The 21,540-nt window shown below is 43.2% G+C and overlaps 1 long non-coding RNA gene across 1 annotated transcript; it reads right to left on the bottom strand.

Moving 5' to 3' along the window:
* Nucleotides 1-4,466: 4,466 nt before the first annotated feature.
* LOC309380815 lies at nucleotides 4,467-6,104 on the bottom strand. Its single transcript, XR_014173156.1, has 2 exons — nucleotides 6,065-6,104; nucleotides 4,467-4,591 (listed from the first exon to the last, which is right to left on the bottom strand). It is a non-coding gene; the product is annotated as an uncharacterized lncRNA (long non-coding RNA).
* Between the last annotated feature and the right edge of the window lie 15,436 nt (nucleotides 6,105-21,540).

Raw genomic sequence — 21,540 nt, 5'->3', positions numbered from 1 at the left:
TGGCGGTGTAACGGGGGCGGCTATCTCTGCTTGAACATATGTTCTCCAGAGCCGGCCCATCCCCCCCCCACACACACACTGGATAACCCTGATCCCATAGCACATTGTCTTGAGTCGTTATTCCACATGACGGGGGGACCGCTCGGGATCTAGGGGACTCCGCCTGTCCACACAAATAATTTTGGAAACTGTAGTTGAGGGTGATGAGAGTTCTTTTGAGGCCTGTTCGCGCCCCCCCCCCCCCAGCTACAATTCCCAGTTTCCCATGTGAAAAGAAAGAAAATGGTTTAACAGCCATTGTCATTCAACAGGTAGCTGGTGGGAAGCAAAGAGTGACCAGATAGAAGGAACATCTCTGCCAGGTCTACCTCCTCACCCCATCTAATGCAAAGAGGGGTTGGATTGTGTTCTTAGAGCTCAGCTACAGAAAGCTATTCAAAGTTCAAACGTTCTCCTAATCCTGATGCAGGGTTTCCCCTGGGTTGAACCTCTTTAATTCCTGAATGCTTCCAACGGGGGAATTATTTTATTATTGGCTATAGAAAATATATATGGGGTGGCTGTATTGGAGACAGTTCAAGGTAAGCAGAAAGCTCTGTTGTCCTGGGATCACTGCCAAGCTGGTGATGGTGAGAATCTGTGGTTAAGCATCTCATTGAAGAAAGATGCTTACATTTTAAAAAATAAAAATAAATCTTGTTTATCCCAAGCTTTTCCTCTTTAACCTTTCTTGATATTTGGACTGTTGTAGTGTCTTTGGGTATTTGTTTAGCTTAATGTAAGAATGGAGTCTGAGAACCCACCAGGTTGATGAAGGCTCTTTATGCATTGGTAGATAAAGAGGTTTTCTTGAATTATTCAGGCCTCTCAAATATGGAGTCGAAAGGGCTAACAAACAACTTTGTAAGTGCTTTAAAAATGTCAGTATGTCAGCACAATTATAATTGATGTCTGAGTCAGAACATTTAGGATTCCTTATGGAACAGAGTTGTCATGGGTAATCGAGTTGAATATCTGAAAGATGTTCTAGTGGTACCATAGAATAAACGACTCAGATTTCCTCAGGCTTTAATGCAACATTCAAGGGGAGGAGAAACATAATTTATTAAATGTGAATCAGCAGAACAAAGTGCAAGAAGACCAAGTTTAATATCTGTACATTTCTGCCCTTAACATTTCCCTCAGCTCTGACAGCGAGCCATAAATTTAGTTTTGGGGGTGGTGGTTTTACACTTTAAAAGAGTATCATGTCTGCTAAAGGTCTGATAAGATGTTATAAAATGCTCTGCTGCAAAATTGAGAAAAAATGCTTTCTATATCTGTGAGGAGCAACTTCCAAGAAGAAAAACATATGAAAAATTATAGTGCAACTTATGTGAGTTGAAAGTTATTTTATGAGCCTCAAACTTTGTACAGTGTGTAATTGTTTGTTTTTCTTTAGCTTTTGAGGGTTCAGCTTGACGTTACATGAAAAGTTGTGCATGAAAATCCCAGAAGCCCATTTCTTTGTCACAAAGCATTGCAATTTGGAATAGAAAAGTCACGGGGGCTGCATTTTATATGGCTTTATTGTGTGGTGTGTTTTTTTATTAGTGATTGCAAAGCGCTCTGGAAATTTTGACTTGAAGCAACATAAGTGTTTTAATTTAATTAACTAAACAAACCCAGCATGCCACATGGTTTGCAAAATGAGAAATCAGTTTGCACAATAGTTATTTAATTTATTTTATTTATAAAAGTTACTTACGCCCACACATATCAATGCTGTATGTGCTAGTTTGCTGTCCAGGTTTGAAGACTGGAATATGGCAACCCTACACAATGCACACCCCCTACATTACGGTGCATTTGTGGGTGCCCAAATAAGTGCATAATTGTAGCTGCAAGTTTTTTTAAAAATGGTGGCATCTGATGCTACTATATTTTTTCACATGATTATTTCAACAGCTTTCTAGGGAACAGTTTCCCAGTAATGCTGTCTTTCTGTTTTTGTTGGTGTCTGGGGAGAAGGAGTACCGCTCCTGGAAACACTTAGAAGTAGTAAAGAGCTTTCTTCAATAAATTTCTCTTCCAGATCCTTTTATCTAAAATAACCTAATTTAACTGACTGGATACACCAGAAATGTTGTGAGGCTAATTTAAATAAAATAAGCTTCAAAAACACATCTTTATGCTATTTTGTGGAATGCCTCCAATAACTTCTCTGTTTCCTGCTTTCTGTAAAATAGCAGGGGGTTCCCTTCAGTATATTGGTTTTTTGTGGCTGGGGGGTGGGGTGTACGAAATGGAGATTAAAATAAGATAAAGAACATTATTCCTACCTCTTCCCCGGGAAGTAGCAATACAATCCACACTTTACTCCTTCCACGAAACTGACTTAACAAACGAGGCATTTTGGTTTGCCCTAAGCATATCTGAAGATGATTTACAACCCAGTAAAATCAAATTATTTGAAATTATGCCGATGATTGCCCCATTGACATAAATATGTAATATCCATCTGACATGGCATTGAATCTGAGCTCTGATCACTGATGTCACTGGGCTTTAATATCATTGCATGAGGCCTGAAAGGAAATAAATAGTACTCAAAAAGAAAAAAAAAGAAACTTGTGATTCATTATTATTTTTAAAAGGCGGCTATTTTTCGGTTAAACAGCTGAGCCTGCAGTATGTCTCTGTCTGTCTGAGCTGCTCATGTATATCATTTATGCAACCATGGTTTCAGTCAGTCAGTTTAACTATTGAGGACAAGAACAGGAAGCCCTAGTGACAGCTTCAAGGTAGAAGAAACCAAATTAAATGCTAGCCATGTATTCGTTACTTGGCAGTATTGGTCAAACAATGTCACCCACTATATGCTTCGAATATTGCATTCTGTGAGTCAGATGATAAATATTGTGTTTTATTACGTCAGGGTTTTTTAAATAAAAAAATCTGCCCTAAGGCAATCAGAAATGGCATACTTTCCCTACCCCACAATGAACGCCACACTAAGCAGTCACTAAATATACACAAGGAGAAGAGGACAACAGAGGATGAGATGGTTGGATAGTGTTCTCGAAGCTACCAGCATGAGTTTGACCAAACTGCGGGAGGCAGTGGAAGACAGGAGTGCCTGGCGTGCTCTGATCCATGGGCTCACGAAGACTCGGACATGACTAAACAACAACAACAAAATATACACCTTTAGGCGCCAGGCAAAAATGTTCCTTTTTAACCAGGCCTTTGGTTGACCTGATTGACATCCTAAAAGGTAAAGGGACCCCTGACATTTAAGTCGCAAACGACTCTGGGGTTGCGGCGCTCATCTCGCTTTACTGCCCAAGGTAGCCAGCGTTTGTCCACAGACAGTTTTTCCAGGTCATGTGGCCAGCAAGACTAAGCCACTTCTGGAGAACCAGAGCAGCACACGGAAACACCGTTTACCTTCCTGCTGGAGCGGTACCTATTTATCTACTTGCACTTGGACGTGCTTTTGAACTGCTAGGTTGGCAGGAGCAGGGACCGAGAAACAGGAGCTCACCCCATTGCGGGGATCTGGACTGCCAACCTTCTGATCGGCAAGCCCTAGGCTCTGTGGTTTAGACCACAGCGCCACCCATGTCCCATGACTGACATCCTATACCCTTTTAAAACATGGCTGTGTTTGGGGGGTGTTATTGTTTTTATTTTGATTTTATATACAGTCGTACCTTGGAAGTCAAATGGAATCCATTCTGGAAGTCCGTTCAACTTCCAAAATGTTCAAAAACCCAAGTGCGGCTTCTGATTGGCTGCAGGAAGCTTAGGTTGCCTACCCCTGGTGTAGAGTAAGTGAACAAGTGAAGTCCAAGAATCTCCCCCCAAAATTCCTTCTCCGATCCTGGAAAACAGAAGATTAGCTTGTAGGCCCATACCGCAAAGGGGCAGCAGCAGGATGAATGCTGAATAAAGAAGGGAGAATGTGGGGTGGAACGTGGGGTGAACGTTGGGTAGAACATTGGGCAGAATCGTCCTCAGGTTGTAACATCTATTCCTAGAGAGATGCCACCTCTTCTTGCAGGGGGAGGAGGGGTACGGCAAATTAGCCTCCTCCCCCGCCCCCCAATAAACAGAGGAAAAGACATTGTTCCTGCTACAAGTGGAATAATTCTTTTCTATTTGACCTTTCTCTAAAAAGGTTTTTCTTAAATGAGCCAGCATGTCAGCACCCTGGAAGCATTTGTGAACAATAGGGAAATTAGAATTTTCTAAGTGATGGATGTTTAACAATTAGGGACCTTACGAAGCAGGTGCGGTAACTTGAAAGGAAAATAGAGGCAGCGACTCTCGAGAATAAATGACTTGGATTAATAAAACATGGGCAAAGAGAAAGTGAGTATCCGGGTGGGGAGATGATTTGGGAAAGTGTGGGGAGATGGAGAAAAAGAAAAAGCTCAATGAAGAAAAGGAATATAGCTTAAAAACCAGGGACGCAAACTCCTAACTTGCAAAATTCTTATTAATTAGAACCTTCTTTTCATGTTACCATCATCCAGCACCATAGCTTCCTCATACTCTGTTTTGTTTTCAGCATGAACTGCTGCTGCAGATGATGATGATTCAATTTCTGAAAAATTCAAAGTGGTTTACTTCATAAGAGAAGGCTGTTTTAACAGGAAACATCATAATGTTAACAGATTAACAGCCACAGAAAGCATTTGTTGTCGTTTAGTCGTGTCCAACTCTTTGTGACCCCATGGACCAGAGCACGACAGGCACTCCTGTATTCCACTGCCTCCCACAGTTTGGTCAAACTCATGTTGGTAGCTTCGAGAGCACTGTCCAACCATCTTGTCCTCTGTCGTCCCCTTCTCCTTGTGCCCTCCATCTTTCCCAACATCAGGGTCTTTCCCAGGGAGTCTTCTCTTCTCATGAGGTGGCCAACGTATTGGAGCCTCAGCTTCAGGATCTGTCCTTCCAGTGAGCACTCAGGGCTGATTTCCTTCAGAATGAATAGGTTTGATCTTCTTGCAGTCCATGGGACTCTCAAGAGTCTCCTCCAGCACCATAATTCAAAAGCATCAGGTCTTTGGCAATCAGCCTTATTTATGGTCCAGCTCTCACTTCCATACATCACTACTAGGAAAACCATAGCTTTAACTCTATGGACCTTTGTTGGCAAGGTTGGCAAGAAAGCATTAGCCTTGGCCAAAAGTCTTGTGGAAGAGGTATATCTTGCAACCTCCTCCAAAAGTGATCAAAGAGATCGGCTTATCACTTTAGGGAGGGCTTTCTACAATTTCAGTTATGGCTGCCTCCTTGCCTTCATTCTCTGGACTTCTTGAAAAGAAAGCACAGACAACAAAGCCTGTTGAGTAGATCTTAATGTTGTGTATTCAGTGGTCTGTGTTTGCCTGAGCTTGAGTCTGGACTAAGGATTCTGAGCCCCTGTGTTCAGATTCGATACATGATATCCAGTCACAGAACATTTTAGGATTTGGGCCTCCACCATTGGCCGTTAAACTCTGACTTATGATTCGCAGCTTGGAAGTTTAGATAGCCAAACACGTCGGGAGTGGCCCAGGCCTTCAGAAAAGTATATAAGCGGTTGCTTTGCCCCTGTTGTCCAGTTATGTAGTTCAATAAAGGTTCTTGATGTTATCACTCTGTCTTGCCTTGTGGGAACCCACCTACATTTCCCTTAACTTGGGAGTGTGTTCACCCAAAGGATGAAGGCCTCAGGCTAGGAAAGGCTCTAAAACAAGCATCTTGAACTGGTATCACAAGCAAATTGGTAGCCTATATCACTCATGCAAAACACCTATTACAGAACAGGCAAGTAGCACTGTGCACCAGGGGTAGATCTAGACACTGGTTAAAAAATGCTATAAATAAGTCAGAAATTAAAGCATTAAAACAACAACAACAAAGCCTATGTAAAAATCCATATAAACTCCCTTTTGGTCTCTGGCACTATATGGTGTTGGATGTTTATAAAATATTCAAAACATATTCTTGTGACAAATGTGGGATGCTGTGGTCCAACCACAGATACCAGCAGCCTTCAAGCAAGCAAACTTGCCTTATTATCGCTGCCTACCTGAGCGGTGCTGAATATCACATCTATTGCCAGGTGTGTCCTGCTGGAAATAAAAAGAGGACTTTCCCCTTGGCCTGCCTTTATATCCACTCAGTTGCCAAGTGCTTTGTGACATCACACAGCCAATGGCAACAACTGGGGGAGGCATCATCTTCATTGCTTTGAGCCTCACAATGGCAAGAGGACCTATCAGTGATTGTGTGCTTGTTTATTCAGGACACAGGTGGTGCTGTGGTCGAAACCACTGAGCCTCTTGGGCTTGCCAATCAGAAGGTCAGTGGTTTAAATCCCCATGACAGAGTGAGCTCCCGTTGCTCTGTCCCAGCTTCTGTCAACCCACAGATCTACAGAACTGGCACTGTTACAGGTGCCACATAATACTTGTTCTGCAGTTGTAAGAAATCTTTTTATGTAGTCTTTGGAACTCCCTGCCTATTGACATCAGGCAGCTGCATTCCCATGAGCTTGTCCTACACTCGAGTAGGACCCTGGCAGAGACACATGTCCTACTGGCTTGTTCTCTCCCTCCTGGTCAATCGTTTGGGAGCTTCAAAAGCTTTCTTCAGCCCTAACACCACAGTGACTGATGCCAACAGACACCGTCACACTTAGGGATGTGCAGAGTTTGCGCTGCTTGCGTAACAGACCCCAGCAACTCAGCATTTTGGCTAATCTACTTTATTTACATATAAACACACATGGAGCACTGCAACATGACTCTCCCTCTCTCTAGCATCAGAAAGCAAAGAGAAAAAGAACAAAGGACAATAGTCCCACTTCACGGAACACAGTAACACAAACATCCTGTCTCCATTACTTCCCACTCTGTGGAGTCAAAACATATACCGTCATGTGAGAGACAACAATCCCATGACTGCAATCACGGAACAGGAATTTTAACAGCTTTTTTGTGTTCCATTGTGCCAGAAGCTGTTTAATCATGCTGGCCACATGACCTGGAAAGCTGTCTGTGGACATACGCCGGCCCTCGGCCTGAAAAGGGAGATGAGCACTGCAACTCCATAACGGCCTTTGACTGAACTTCACCATCAAGCAGTCCTTTGCCTTTTCTTCTTTTTACCTTATTGTGACGAATGTAGCTGAGTTCCAGTTGAAACCTCCAAATCACCTAAGGGTGGACTCCTGTAGATGATATAATCAAACTTGAAAGTTACAAAAGCAAAGGCTCAGCATTGCAGCAGGAAGGATCTGGGAGCTTCTTGGCAGTAACTGCAATTTGCTTCTAAGGATGCAGCAAGGAGACCAGGGAGATCAGGAATGCCCCTAGTTTCATTGCCTGATGTCACAGAGACTCATAGTGAGGTCATGCCCCAGCCTAGAGCATGGCCATTTGTTCTCAGTATCATCTCCAACTTGTCTGGATTAACCTGTTCTCCCTCAACCCTGAAAACACTGGTTTGTGACAGATACAGTTACTCCTGGATTATTTGCAGAAGACATAGAGAACTGGAGATGGTCAGGAAACTCAGATGACCTCTGAATGTCCGTAACTGGGAGCCTGGATATCAGGCATCTAAATTGTCAACCAAAGGTAACAGGTAAGGTCTTGATTTACCATAATGCTGCAAATGATCTTTAAGAAGCAATTGCAGTGGCTTCCTAAATTGTGATGCAGGAAGTGCCAAGATCAGAGCTTGGATATGTAGATCCATTTTGTTGCCAATATATATCAGTCTCAGTAATGCTAACTCATGACCAGAGAATGGATCAGTATCTAGGGAGCATTCTTTGCAGCAGAACCGAATAACAGGTGAGGTGAAATAAAAATCAGTAGAATTTTGCCACATTTAAGTCTAGGCTCAGCAAAATTACTGAAAATAGGACCCAAGATGGACACATGAATCAACCCTCATGCTGTAGTTTTAAGTGAATATCCTTAAAATCCAGTCACTATTCAGTATGAAGACTTGTTTGTTTAAGGTCTGTGAAGTACCTCATGTAAGACATTGTCAGACCAGCACTAATGTTCAAGGAGGAAACAGAACAGGGGTCCTTAAGTGTTTTATCTTCATTAGTTTCAGAAATATTTGAGGGTTTATGAATGTGGACCTGCACTATCCAAAGTAAATACAACTGTCAGTGTTTGGTACTGTGAGAGAAAGAGAGGCAGAGATGGGAAACCACAGACTGCTGTTCTAATGCTAACATTTATTGTGATATGTGTGCCCAATGATTTTTCAAGGGCAAACTAATCTTGCGCTTTTTTATTCTGACGGCAACGGCAGCTCACTTACAGAATGTGCAAATGATTCTGAGCCGTGTTACAGACAAAATGCAAATAATATTATATTGACCAGTCAAACGTGTACTTTGCATGTGAAAATAAAAGCTGAAGAGGGAATAATTGGGCACACATACAGGTTTAAAAACACAGTGGTGAAAATGATATGAAGCTCAAAGCAAGCAGTGAAAGAAGACGGAAAGGAAAAGAGCTGAAAGAAATGAACATTCGTCTCTGTTTCAAATTATGAGCATTAGCACTGCATAATGTGTCACAACTTAATGGAAATGAGTCAGCTCTAGACCTGACAATTTGAAGAACTATTTTTGAAAGGTGTGAGGAAAATTTAGAAATTAGCCTTCAAGAGCTAAGAACTGAAGAGTAAGAACTGTATTTTTCTCCTGTTTTGAGATTTAGTTTCCGACCTTTCTCTGCTGGTTAGAACTGAATATATTAGAGAATGGAAAGACAGAGCCTATTCTACTCTTCCTCTGGTAGTAGGCAGTACATGAATTAACATTTGCTTTAAATTTGCTGCTTCCAGCCACATCTTCCATAAAATTCTTAATTTGCTGAGGGAAAGGCAACATTGCCTGGAATCCCTGCCTCCTCATCTTCAATAGGTGATATCTGAAAGAAAATCTGCATGTGCTCAAGGATGAACGCATCACCAACCAGATTCTGTTCCTCATAGGACTCCTGCAAAATGGTTCTTCGTCAGCATGTAATCCTCAGCTCAAGTTAAACACCAAAGATACTTGTTTACAGTGGTGGCCATGAAGTGGGCCAGGGGATAATTTGCATATCATTGGCCTGAAGCAATGCTGGCTGAACAGTAGCAATGTGTATGCAGAATACTGATCGGATTGCTCCCTGCATCAATGTCCATGTATAAGACTATGTTTTTTCCCTTTAAAAATCATGCTAGAAAATGGGGATCATCTTATACATGGGGTGGACAATTGATTGGTTACTGCTACGGCTGTCAGTGGCTATTGTGCGTGTTATTGGTTGCTGCGTCAATGGGTGGTGTTGATTGGCTGACAGTCTGTCAGTTGGGCAGGCGATAGGTATCTTCCGCTGGTGATGGGACAGACAGAAGGCAGATTTTGTGATGCGTGCGGGTGAGTGTTTTTTGGCAATCCCCCCCTAAGAAAAGCTCCGCAGAAAAACTCAACAACTCTGTGCCATCTCCCCCCATTTTCTTAAATTGAGTCCCCCAAAATAGTGGGCATCCTATACATGGGGGCGTCTTATAGATGAAAAAATACGGTACTCACTCATTCTCATGAGTTTACTTTCCTCTCCTTGCTCTTCACCCTCCAAAACCTGCAATAGGTTTCCCTTCATCTCTCCAGACCAGCTTTGGAGATGGTTTAGATTGCCATATTTCAAAAAGTGAAAATCTGGACACAAAAGTTGTTGCGGTCTTTTTTTTTTTCCTTTTCTTTTTTAGTCCCCTTTTTTGTAAAACAAAGTGAAGGGGTTTTTTTAAAAAAAATTTCACCCAAATACGCACTTCCGTCATGGGTTCCCATACATCCGAATTTGCACCCAGACACTGTTTCCAACACTGTTTCCACTGTTGGCCAAATCCCAGCTATGTCTCTATATGGAAAATAATGTTGCATAGAAGTTCACAGCATGTTATTCTTCGAAGGAGAACTACTTGAAAATGATTTACAGATGGTGTTTAACTCCGAGTAGGCTTGCTAAGATATATAAGACTGAATCAGATAAGTGCTGGAAATGCAATGAGGCCAAGGGAATGTTTTTTCATATGTGGCGGACTTGTAAAGGGTAAAAGAGTATTGGGAAATGATCTATAATGAATTGGAAAAAACGTTTAAAAGTACTTTCCCCCAAAAAAATCTCAGAGTCCTTTCTGTTGGGGATATCTCAGACTGAAATTCCCAGGTGTCAAAAAAGGTTATTTATGTATGCTACTACTGCGGCCTGTGTTTTGTTAGCCCAAAAATGGAAAATGAGCGAGGTCCCAACCAAAGAATAATGGCAACTCCAATTGACAGAATATGCACAGCTTGCAGACTTAACATACAGAATAGGAGAACAAGAAGAACATACGTTTAGAGAAGATTGGAAAACTTTTATTGAATATATGGGAAATAATGCTGTCAGTGTTTTCAGCTGTACACAGTTAAGATAAATTCAACAGTGTAAATAAGTTTTGATGGATGCAATAATGGAATACTGAAGGGTATAGTTTCTGTAAAATATGCAGGGATTTATAATATGTAAAATGAACCACGGAAAGAGAAGAAGGGAAGTCACTGATATTTTAAAGATGTAAAAATGAGTACTTTAAATTGTAAAACATATATATATATATATATTTATATTTTATATATATATATATATACACACAGTGGTACCTCAGGCCTCAGGTTACATACGCTTCAGGTTACAGACACTTCAGGTTACAGACTCCGCTAACCCAGAAATAGTGCTTCAGGTTAAGAACTTTGCTTCAGAATGAGAACAGAAATCGTGCTCAGAGGCGGCGCAGCGGCAGCAGGAGGCCCCATTAGCTAAAGTGGTGCTTCAGGTTAAGAACAGATTCAGGTTAAGAATTAAGTTTCCTGCATAAAGCCTTGTTTAGCATGTTGCTTTTTCTTTTAATATTTATACTTGCTGGTTTCTTGGTGTATTTCGTTTTCTGTTTTGACTTTGTGAGCCTTTTTTTTTTTTTTGCCCATTCCAAACAAAGCAGAATAATGCCATGCACTAGATTAGGCATTTGACACACTGCAGAAAAATTAAATCTGTACTTGATGCGCTTAGGAGAAACAAAGCTTCATTTGTCCTTAGTGTGATTCTTTTCTCTATTGGCATAGAAATATGGGCATTAAGTAGTTGTTTGAAGGTTCTGTTATACTGCCAGCAATGTAGCCTGTTATGCTTTATGCCTGAATCACTTTGATATATACAGAATATTATTTTTAAATTTCCCTCTCACTCTCTCTTTTTTAATCTAACAAGGAAGCTTCAGGGATATTTTTTTGGCACTGAAGATTCACTGGGATTTTTTTTATACTAAATGCTTCATAAACATCTACCAGGTACATTGTTATGATGTCAGCAATAAAATGAAGGTGAGCTTGAAAGTAACGTTGCAGTCAGTAAGGCAGGATTTTAATTATACTCATCACCTTCCTTGCCACCATCACATGCCTCTCTGTTGCTGACTACATCTTTTGTGACAGGTCAATGGAAGGTGACTTCTTTCCACTTTTCAGTGTATTCTCAAGTGTACTGAATTTTTTGCTGCCGTGATTATGAAGAGTTGGCTTCTGATGCCACTGCTATTAGCAAATACTACAGCAGTAGCCCCTCTTTTCCATGCAATCTGTGAAATTAAATAAGAGGTGGGGATCCTCAAGCCACAGCGTCAAATGTGGCCCTCTGGGCCTCTTTATGTGGCCCCTGGTTCTCTTCCCAGGTCACATGCTCTCTGGAGCCCTACGTCTCACCAGCCTTGCTTTTCACATTCATTGAGTGAGGGTGAAATGTTAATGTAAACTCTGATACTGCTTCTAGCTTGCCTAGATGGTTTGGAAACTTCAGCTAGCACAGAATTCAGCAGCCAGGGTGCTTAAGAATATTTGAGCAGATTACACTGATCCTGGCCCAATTGCACTGGCTACCAATTGGTTTCTAGGCTCAGTTCAAAGTGCTGGTTTTGAGCTAGAAAACCTTAAATGGCTCATGACAGCAATACTTCAAGGACTGCGTCTTTCCATATGAACCTGTCCAAACCCTGGGATCATCTTCTGAGGCCCTCCTTCGTGTGCCTCCTCCTCGAGAGGTCTGGAAGGTGGCAACACAAGAACGGGGCCTTCTCTGTAGTGGCTCCCCGTCTGTGGGATGTTCTCCCTAAGAAAGTTCGCCTGGTGCCTTCATTATACACCTTTAGGCACCAGGCAAAAATGTCCCTTTTTAATCAGGCCTTTGGCTGATTGACATCCAATACCCTTTTAAAATCTGTTGGGGAGAGGGAGATTATAGGCTTGTTTTTGTTTTTATGGTGTATTTTGTGTTTTTATGTTGTGATTTTATGTTGTGACCACTCTGAGACCTGCAGGCATATTACAGATTTTAGTAATAATAATAATAGTAATACAGAAAGAGATTTAGTGTGGGAGCAAGGTTGAGGGGAAATACATTGCGTGTCAAGGTCCCCAGGTCCACCCCAATAACTCACACATCACACAGAATTTTTTGTTTAACGTTTTTGGCATAATTTTGGCCACAATGTTATTAAAATACAAAAATGTGAGTGGTTGCTTAGGCATTGGTTGTGACTATCACCATGGGGGACAGACTGACATTCCGCATGATGTGAAAGTCAGAAAAGGGGAATACACTTGGGGGTAGCGACGGAGCAGGGAACCTGCCCTCACCCCAAATGCAACCAGGAGCTCATTGCTATGGCCCGAGCCCCCTTGACAGAGTCGACAAGCAATAGTTAGCCCCCGATTCCTTTAACGGAATCCCTTGCAGCAGCAGCATTAGAGGGGCAGGCCCAGCCAATCCATGCCCCTCAACCAACCAAACCATAAACCAATGCCTAACTGTGAACCTTACAAGTTGTGACAGTTTGCTACACAGTAAGCAAAAACCAAATGGCCCCAGCCAATCAGCCAGATGGACAAAATTCCTACTGGGCCCCTGCCCCAAGAGCAGACGAACCCATGACAGGCATAGCAAGGTCAAGCAAACAACCCTAATTCTAGGGAGGGGGGGGGGACGGGCAATCCACTGCACGGGCGAAAAGAGGAAGCCCATGCCTCGTGCAAGGAGTTTTAGCATTTCTGGCTGTCAATCAACAAATGGCAACATTAACTTCTTCCCAACAACAAGGGAAGCCCAATCGCATCAGTGGCCAACGATCAATTAGCCCGCCCCCAACTCTGGAGTGTCCTGGCGGCCCCCACCGCAACACATGCTCTCCATGAAGGAGAACACGCTTTCTGATATCTGTGACAGCTGCATTTGCAAAAGCCAGCTGCATCCGTTAAGTTAGCTGTCGACCAAATCTTTCAGCTTTTCATTCTTCTGATGAGACAAGAGAAAGGTTAAAAAACTATGGAAACTGATTAATCAAGGACTCCATGATCTGTTCATTATTTTTATTCTTCACAGTGACAGCAAGCAATTATTCTAGTAGCTATTTTCCCAACCTTCCAGTTCTCCTACTACTTTTACTTGCGGTGGGAGGGAACTTGAAGATTGTCAATGCAGGCTAACTGCTGGGTGAATCAGAAAAGACTAATAAAATGGTCTCCTTTGTCCCAGCAACCAAGTTGGAAATATCTCCCAATCTGCTAATGTCGATATAGTCATTTGACAGGCCCTATCAGCACCACAATTGTGTCACAGTAAACAGATTAGAGAGGGACGCGGGTGGCACTGTGGGTTAAACCACAGAGCCTAGGACTTGTAGATCAGAAGGCTGGTGGTTCGAATCCCTACAATGGGGTGAGCTCCCGTTGCTTGGTCACTGCTTCTGCCATCCTAGAAGTTCGAAAGCACGTCAAAGTGCAAGTAGATAAATAGGTACCATTCCGGTGGGAAGGCAAACGGCGTTTCCGTGTGCTGCTCTGGTTCGCCAGAAGCAGCTTAGTCATGCTGGCCACATGACCCGGAAGCTGTACACCGGCTCCCTCGGCCAATAAAGCGAGATGAGCGCCACAACCCCAGAGTCGGCCATGCCTGGGCCTTAATGGTCAGGGGTCCCTTTACCTTTACCTTTATCAGCACCAAGCCTTTGCACTATTTCACTTTTCTTCTGTGCATAGCATTGCAGCTCAGTTTCTTTCATTGATGACTAAGGCAGACTCTTCATTAGTCAAAAGGGGGTACAGTTTGTTTATATGGTCTCATCAGTGCTGCTTGCTGCCAGTGAGAGGCATCATTCATGAGATTCTCTCGCTGGTGCAGCATGCAGTCAATCCTAAAAGACAGCAAGCAAAGAGAAGCAGAAAAAAAGTGCCTTGGACAATACAACTTGCGAGTGTCTTGTTTTTCATTCAATGAATGCCTCTGAGCACCAAATCTATTTCACATCTTTCTTTTCTTTTTGGGTAGACAAGATCAACTTTTGTCAAAGTCTAAGGGCTGTTACAGACAAGCCCTGGCAGAGATTAGCTTACATTTACCCACATGGCATTGAAAAATACTTCCCTTTCCCCATTAGAGGACTTTGATCTCCCTGCTGTTCAGGGCCGGATTTAGGTTTGATGAGGCCCTAAGCTACTGAAGGTAATGGGGCCCTTTATATGTCCAGCTGTCCTTTGTCAACAACAAATTGTCACTGTTTTTGTGTTGAATATAGGCTATAAGAAGCCTACACAGCACAAAACACTGTTGCTGTATGTAGGTTTTATTTTATTTGTTTTTTATCTTATATTTTGGAAATGTACATCCAATTTTTTCCCCTTTGAATTTTTTTGGGGGCCCAGGAGAGTGGGACCCTAAACTATAGCTTGTTTAGCTTATACAGTGGTACCTCGGGTTACAGGCACTTCAGGTTACAGACTCCACTAACCCAGAAATAGTACCTTGGGTTAAGAACTTGGCTTCAGGATGAGAACAGAAATCGCACGGCGGCAGCACAGCAGCAGTGGGAGGCCACATTAGCTAAGGTGGTACCTCGGGTTCAGAACAGTTGCAGGTTAAGAACGGACCTCCAGAACGAATTAAGTTCTTAACCCGAGTGTAATTGTTATAGGGGTTGCTCGTGTGTAAGTTGCCGCCACTCCTGGCTAGGTTGCCTGGTTAAACCTTTTCTGTCTGGACAGCCCTTCACTTCGTGGCTGTTTCAGTCGCTAGCAGAATCTGTCAGTGGGCGTTTCTTGAACCTCTTCCAGCAAAGAAGTTCTTTGACGCCAAGTCTCCGCCTACTCTCCCTGTGCGGAAGTCTTCTGCACAGGGTGGGTGTGGGCAGTGGAGGACCCATGCTCTCCCCGCTGGTCTCCGGCGAGGAGTCCTGGAGCCCCCTTGCTGATTCCCCCATCTGCCCCCCTTTATCCCTGGTGTTACGCTGATTTCCTTCACCAGCCGATGAGCTGCCTCTCTCCCTGCTGGGCCCTTCTCCAACATCGCTTTGGAGCCTTGCCTCCGCCTCTAGCTCCGATGGCAGTTCTCTGACACCGAGGTACCACTGTACATAAATCTGGCACTGCTGCTGTTCTGTCATAGCAGCATAGATCATAAGAAACAATTTCCATTTTTAAAAAAGGCAACTATGCCCTCCCACCTATGAAACACAAGAGAAGCTTTGTCAACGTTCACCAGCCTTGATTCATACTTAGCCAGCATTCACATTCCTGGCTCATCTCCATCACAATTTTTGGACAGACATCCCACCCCCCAAACACCAGGGTTTATATAATAAATACAGTGGTACCTCGGGTTAAGTACTTAATTTGTTCCAGAGGTCTGTTCTTAACCTGAAACTGTTCTTTACCTGAAGCACCACTTTAGCTAATGGGGCCTCGTGCTGCTGCCATTCTGCCGCTGCTGCTGCCATGCGATTTCTGTTCTCATCCTGAAGCAAAGTTCTTAACCTGGGGTACTATTTCTGGGTTAGCGGAGTCTGTAACCTGAAGTGTATGTAACCCGAGGTACCACTGTACTTCTTTCTGGCTTGGATTTCAATTGTGCTTTCTGCATATCATATGCAGTAATGGTTTAGTTTGACTCCCCTTCCCCCTTGACCTCTTAGTCTGACCCTGCTTTGTAAACTGCATTGCATGGTGCATGGACAGATTCATTAGTTCATCAGTTACTTCTGTGAGATTATCTCCTTTCGCCAACTGTCGGGTATCAGTAGGATGACTGATAAAGAGTTGATAATGAGATTACGCTTGAGGTTATGACATTTTAATGAGGATATACCGTTTCCCATACAAAAGGAGTGTGCACAGAGGGAAGAGATGAAAGCGGGCTTTAATTGTAGCGTTTCTGCTGTTGAAGCATAAAGGGATTGAACATTGGGTGCAGTTGGAATAAAAAGTCAAATAACAAGTCACACACACACACACACACACACACACACACACCATCCAAGTGGCTGGGATTTCAGAGCAACCTTCACAGGGCAATATAGAATATAAGTTTGATGAAAGACCCTGTAAACATGGACTGTAGCCCTATGGATGCCCACCTAAGACTCAATAAGCCCCAAAACATTGGAATCTTTTCTGAGCAACTATGCATAGGCATTCTTGAGATACAAGACAAGCACATTGACTTGCACTCAGTAGACCATTGGGTGACTTCAGTATTGGATCACTGCCATACACTCAATGGCAGGGCTTCACTTATGCTTCACCCAGAAACTGCAGTTAGTTCAGAATGCAGTAACATCCTTGCTGACAGGAGCAAGATTCAGTCGCCATAAAAAGCACCTCTGCTCAGAGAGCCATACCGGTTGATGAATTGTTACTGAGCCCAATTCAAGACGTTACAGGGGTGCCAACTCTAGGGGGATCTGCACCCACAAAAAAATTGTTGTGTTCCGGGGTCTCGAGATACCTTGGACAGCATCTCTGAGGCCTTCGCGAGACCTCAGATATGCTTTGCGAGGTCTCGGAACCACTGGAAGTCAGGTTCCGTTGCCGAGGGGTGTGTATGACATCATAACTGTCATTTAATTCTACTCAATATTGATCCAGAGCAGAGCTCCAATGTATAGTTAGCAGAGTAAAAACTTAAACACGTTGCAGGGTTCCCGAAAAAATAGACCAGAGGCAATTGTATTTCATCCAACAAAGCTCTACTGTTACTGAAGGCAAATGAGCATAATGGTCACAATGACCGCTCCCCGCTTAAAACAGGGGGCGCCCTTTGCATGGACGCATGCAGCCCCTAGATCTGGAGCGGCTCCAACAGCAAAGGCTGGGCTTTGCCTTCCCTCAGGTGGGATACCTGGAGGTCTCCGCCTACCTCAGTCAGTTGTCCAATCCCACCTGGGGGAAGCATTGCCAAGGAGACCAGGCCAGGTAGGGGAGGGATTACCTGCCCATACAATAGAGGGAGGATCTTACCTGGGAATTCTCACTTGGCTCCAGAGCTTCTCCCACCCTACCCACCCTCAGTTAATGTCTTATTTTGCAGGTTAATTTTTCCTCAGGTTTTGCAGGTTAATTTTTCCTTCACAGGTATGCGGGCGCTGCTACGTTAAGGTCGCTGTTAAAGGGCCGGAAAGGAATTTCCCTGCATTGGCAGGTTTTGCCTTTCCCATAGCAAAACGTCACAACCTTGGCGGTATCAGGCCTTGGGCGGAATCCTTTTGTCCACCTTCCTCTTTGTGGCGGCGATACCAGGGTTCCCCGTTAAAGGGGTTTCTGAAGGGAGGCTTTGACCGTACGCCGGAAGGTCGTCATTGCTCTCCCCTGCGGAGGCGGCGTAATGGGGGCGGCTATCTCTGCTTGAACATATGTTCTCCAGAGCCGGCCCATCCCCCCCACACACACACTGGATAACCCTGATGCTCCCTAGGTCCCCGGCTGGGGACTGGGGAGGGAGAACGCCCAATGCCTGAGCCAAGGTCTACCCACATTTGAAATTTAATAAAGTTGTGGCCAATTTAATCCCATAGCACGTTGTCTTGAGGCATTATTCCACATGACGGGGGGACCGCGTGGGATCTGGGGACTCCGCCTGTCCACGCAAATCCAACACATTCAGGATTGCCACTGTCCATAATAAATCCAGTTGCAGCACTTAACTTAAACTTAACAATAGCTTATAATAAGTCTAAACCAGGGGTAGTCAACCTTTTTATATCTACCACCCACTAATGCATCTTTCTTGATGGTAAAATTTCCTTACCGCCCACCAGTGCTCGATGGAAGGAGAATTCAGCTTGTGACATAGAACCCCCTGCCGCCCACCTAGAATCCTGAAACACCCACTAGTGGGTGGTAGGGCCCACCCCTGGTCTAAACCTTAACACTAAGGATACCATATACAGAACACCACACCAGAAGGAAGGAAGATAGAAAGAGATAGTAAAACCCAGGCTCCTTCTGGCTTCTTATTATAGTCAGCATGACGCTGACAGAAGAGATAAGAGAACCAGTTTCAGCCAGCTGTACTCAGCTTCTCTGAAGGTATAACCCAAACATCATGAAGCTTCTTTCACACAGAGAAGTTTCCAGAAGCTTCCAGAACCCTCTGGAGTTAAGTAGAATAGGAAAGATCTCTACACATCAGATCAATACTTTCTGTACTAAGAAATGCGAACTGACAATAACATCATGTCACAACGTAACATCACGATGTCCCATAACCTCGGGTCCAAGTTGGCTCCCCTCAGATGTTCTAGTTGATAGCTAGTCCTCCTTTTTTTTTTACAATAGTTTCCAAATTTGATATGTAGCCTTCTCATACCAATACAGTGGTGCCTCGCTAGACGAAAACAATTCGTTCCGCGATTCTCTTCGTCTAGCGTTTTTTTCGTCTTGCGAAGCAAGCCCATTGACAGCTTAGCGGATTAGCGCTACAGCTGTCAAGCAGCTTCCAGTGATCAGCTGTTAAGCGGCTTATCAGCGGAACAGCTGATAAGCGGCTTAGCGGCTTAAGAAAAGGGCGAAAAAGCGGAAAAAAACCGCGGGGGGGATGCCAGATTTTTTTCGTCTTGCAAAGCAACCCCATAGGGGAATGCGTTTTACGAAGCGCCTCCAAAACGGAAAACCCTTTCGTCTAGCGGGTTTTTCGTCTTGCGAGGCATTCGTCTTGCGGGGCACCACTGTATGGGTTAATGAGATGAGTGTCATGCCATCTGCATAAAGCAAGACTGGGAACTTCTGTTTCCCAACTGAAGGGGGGAAAGCATGAGATGAAGAGAAAAGCTCCTGGTGTATATAATTTATGTAAAGATTGAATGGGGTAGTGATAAGATGCAGCCTTGTTTGATTCCCTTTACTGTTGGAATTGAATCAGATAGAAAACCTGTCCTGCCAAGAAGGTTGGTGGTTCGAATCCCCGCAACGGAGTGAGCTTGCATTGCTCTGTCCCAGCTCCTGCCGACCTAGCAGTTCAAAAACACGCCAGTGCAAGTAGATAAATAGATACCACTGCAGCGGGAAGGTAAACAGCATTTCTGTACACTCTAGTTTCTGTCACGGTGTTCCGTTGCACCAGAAGTGGTTTAGACATGCTGGCCGCATGACCCTGAAAACTGTCTGTGGACAAATGCCAGCTCCCTTGGCCTGAAAGCGAGATGAGCGCCGCAACCCCATAGTAGCCATTGAGTGGACTCAACCACCCAGGGGTCCTTTACCTTTTTACTGTCTTGTGATGGCCATTGGCTATGAACAATAAACTCTACTGACAGGCAAGTCAAGATGTTACTATTGGTATATAAACCCTTAGAACAGTTTACTTGTGGGATCTCCTGCCACATATGTGTCCATTCAACCACTTTTGATCTACAGAACTGGCACTGTTACAGGTGCCACATAATACTTGTTCTGCAGTTGTAAGAAATCTTTTCGTGCAGTCTTTGGAATTCCCTGCCTATTGACATCAAGCAGTTGTGTTCCCATGATGCTTTTCTGTGGCTTCTTGAAACTTTATTTATTTTATTTTGAGGCAATATATCCAGACACATTTATGTTGACGTGTCTTCATCTTTTTTCCTGATAATTTTAACTATCCTCAAGTGTTTTTAATTGTTCTTAACTATTTTTATAGATTTTCTTTGGGGGGGGGGTTGGGAACTGCTTAGAGGCTTTAGTATAATCAAACAGTATACATTTTTTATTAAAGAAATAAATTCATAACCAGTGGAGTGTTTTCAAAATTAAATAAGTATGTTCCTGCTTGGGCAGCTTTTCCTCGAGAGTAAGCAGGCATTCCCACATCTTTAAGGGCAGGCCCATGTGAAACAAATATTTATCTGGGAATAGTCCAGATCTGAGGATAACAGTCCATGTATCAAAGTGGTCTGACAGGCTTTTTTCAGAAGAGAGTTGGCGAGCCAACCAAAGTTGGTAAATTTGACATACACAAGTGCTGATTTGGGGTGAGTGGGTGCATATTTAAAATATTCACCAGAATTATGAAAATGTACATTCAAAATCATTCCATGATAAATGATTGTTTCATTTACTGCCCATATAATAGAGGTTGCACAGATGTTGATGGATAGCTTATCCAAAGCAAATATCGATCCCATCCCTAATTAAAACTCGAATGTGTAATAGGAGCATTTTAAAACAAACTTCTTTCACATGCAGGGAAATTTACTGCTATCTGGAGGGCTCACACAAGGCTTATAAACCACTTGATTCCCACTTAAGCTCTCAAAATAAGACATAAAACACTGTGCCAAAGTACTGAATTGCTCACATAATGCATACATATTAACAAATTACTAGCAGGATGCACACAAAATGGGATCGGAGGTTGTAAGATGTTGGGCTCATTTGCAAAGTAGCCAGTTCCTAAGAAATTCCAGGCTGCCCCCCCCCTTTTGGGGGGTTGGGAGTAGGATGGTGATACAAGAAGGTTAGTCCCTCTCGAGAACATTCAGCCCTTGGTTAGAAAGAGACCAAATCTTTGTATTTCTTGCTCTTTAGATTTTGTAAATATATGCAGAAACACCCTGCTGAGTCAATTTACACAGCCATAACTTACTCATTTTTAAATGAGCTTTTTTACTGGGCCAACACATTGCCCTTTAAAAAATAATAATAAGCAAGCCTAAAGCTTTTCAAGGAAGCATTAACACCTTTGTCAATCAAGCAAACCAAACATGTATTAAAATATTTCATTTTCTCAAACGAGACCATTGTTTTCATTCTATGTTGGTGACAAAATATTAGAAAGCAGGACAATCAACTCCTACTGTTTTACTTGATAGTTTCCAGTTTGCACATGATGATTATCCGTCACTAACTGCTTGCAATTGCTCCATATGTCAGCTGCCTCTGTACTGTCTGCAAGGACAAATTTTTATGTGCAGCATCTCACTGTGGTTAAATTGGGGGATTTCCTCCTGGATTGACCATTGCCCTGGACAGTGGGATGAACATATACGTTTCCATCCGTTTCTGTCTTAATACACCTGAGAGAGCACATTCTAATGTATTTTGTCTGGAGCCACTGTGTGAACCTAGGAAGCTGCTTTCCTAGTGAGTCACAACTTTCATTCAGCTAACTCATCACTGTTTCACAGTAGCTACCAAGCGTTTCAAATTTT

The sequence above is a fragment of the Podarcis melisellensis genome, assembly GCF_964234715.1.
Source record: "Podarcis melisellensis genome assembly, chromosome: 11".
NCBI classification, from domain to species: Eukaryota; Metazoa; Chordata; class Lepidosauria; order Squamata; family Lacertidae; genus Podarcis; species Podarcis melisellensis.
This window is presented reverse-complemented; position numbering and strand designations above follow the sequence as displayed.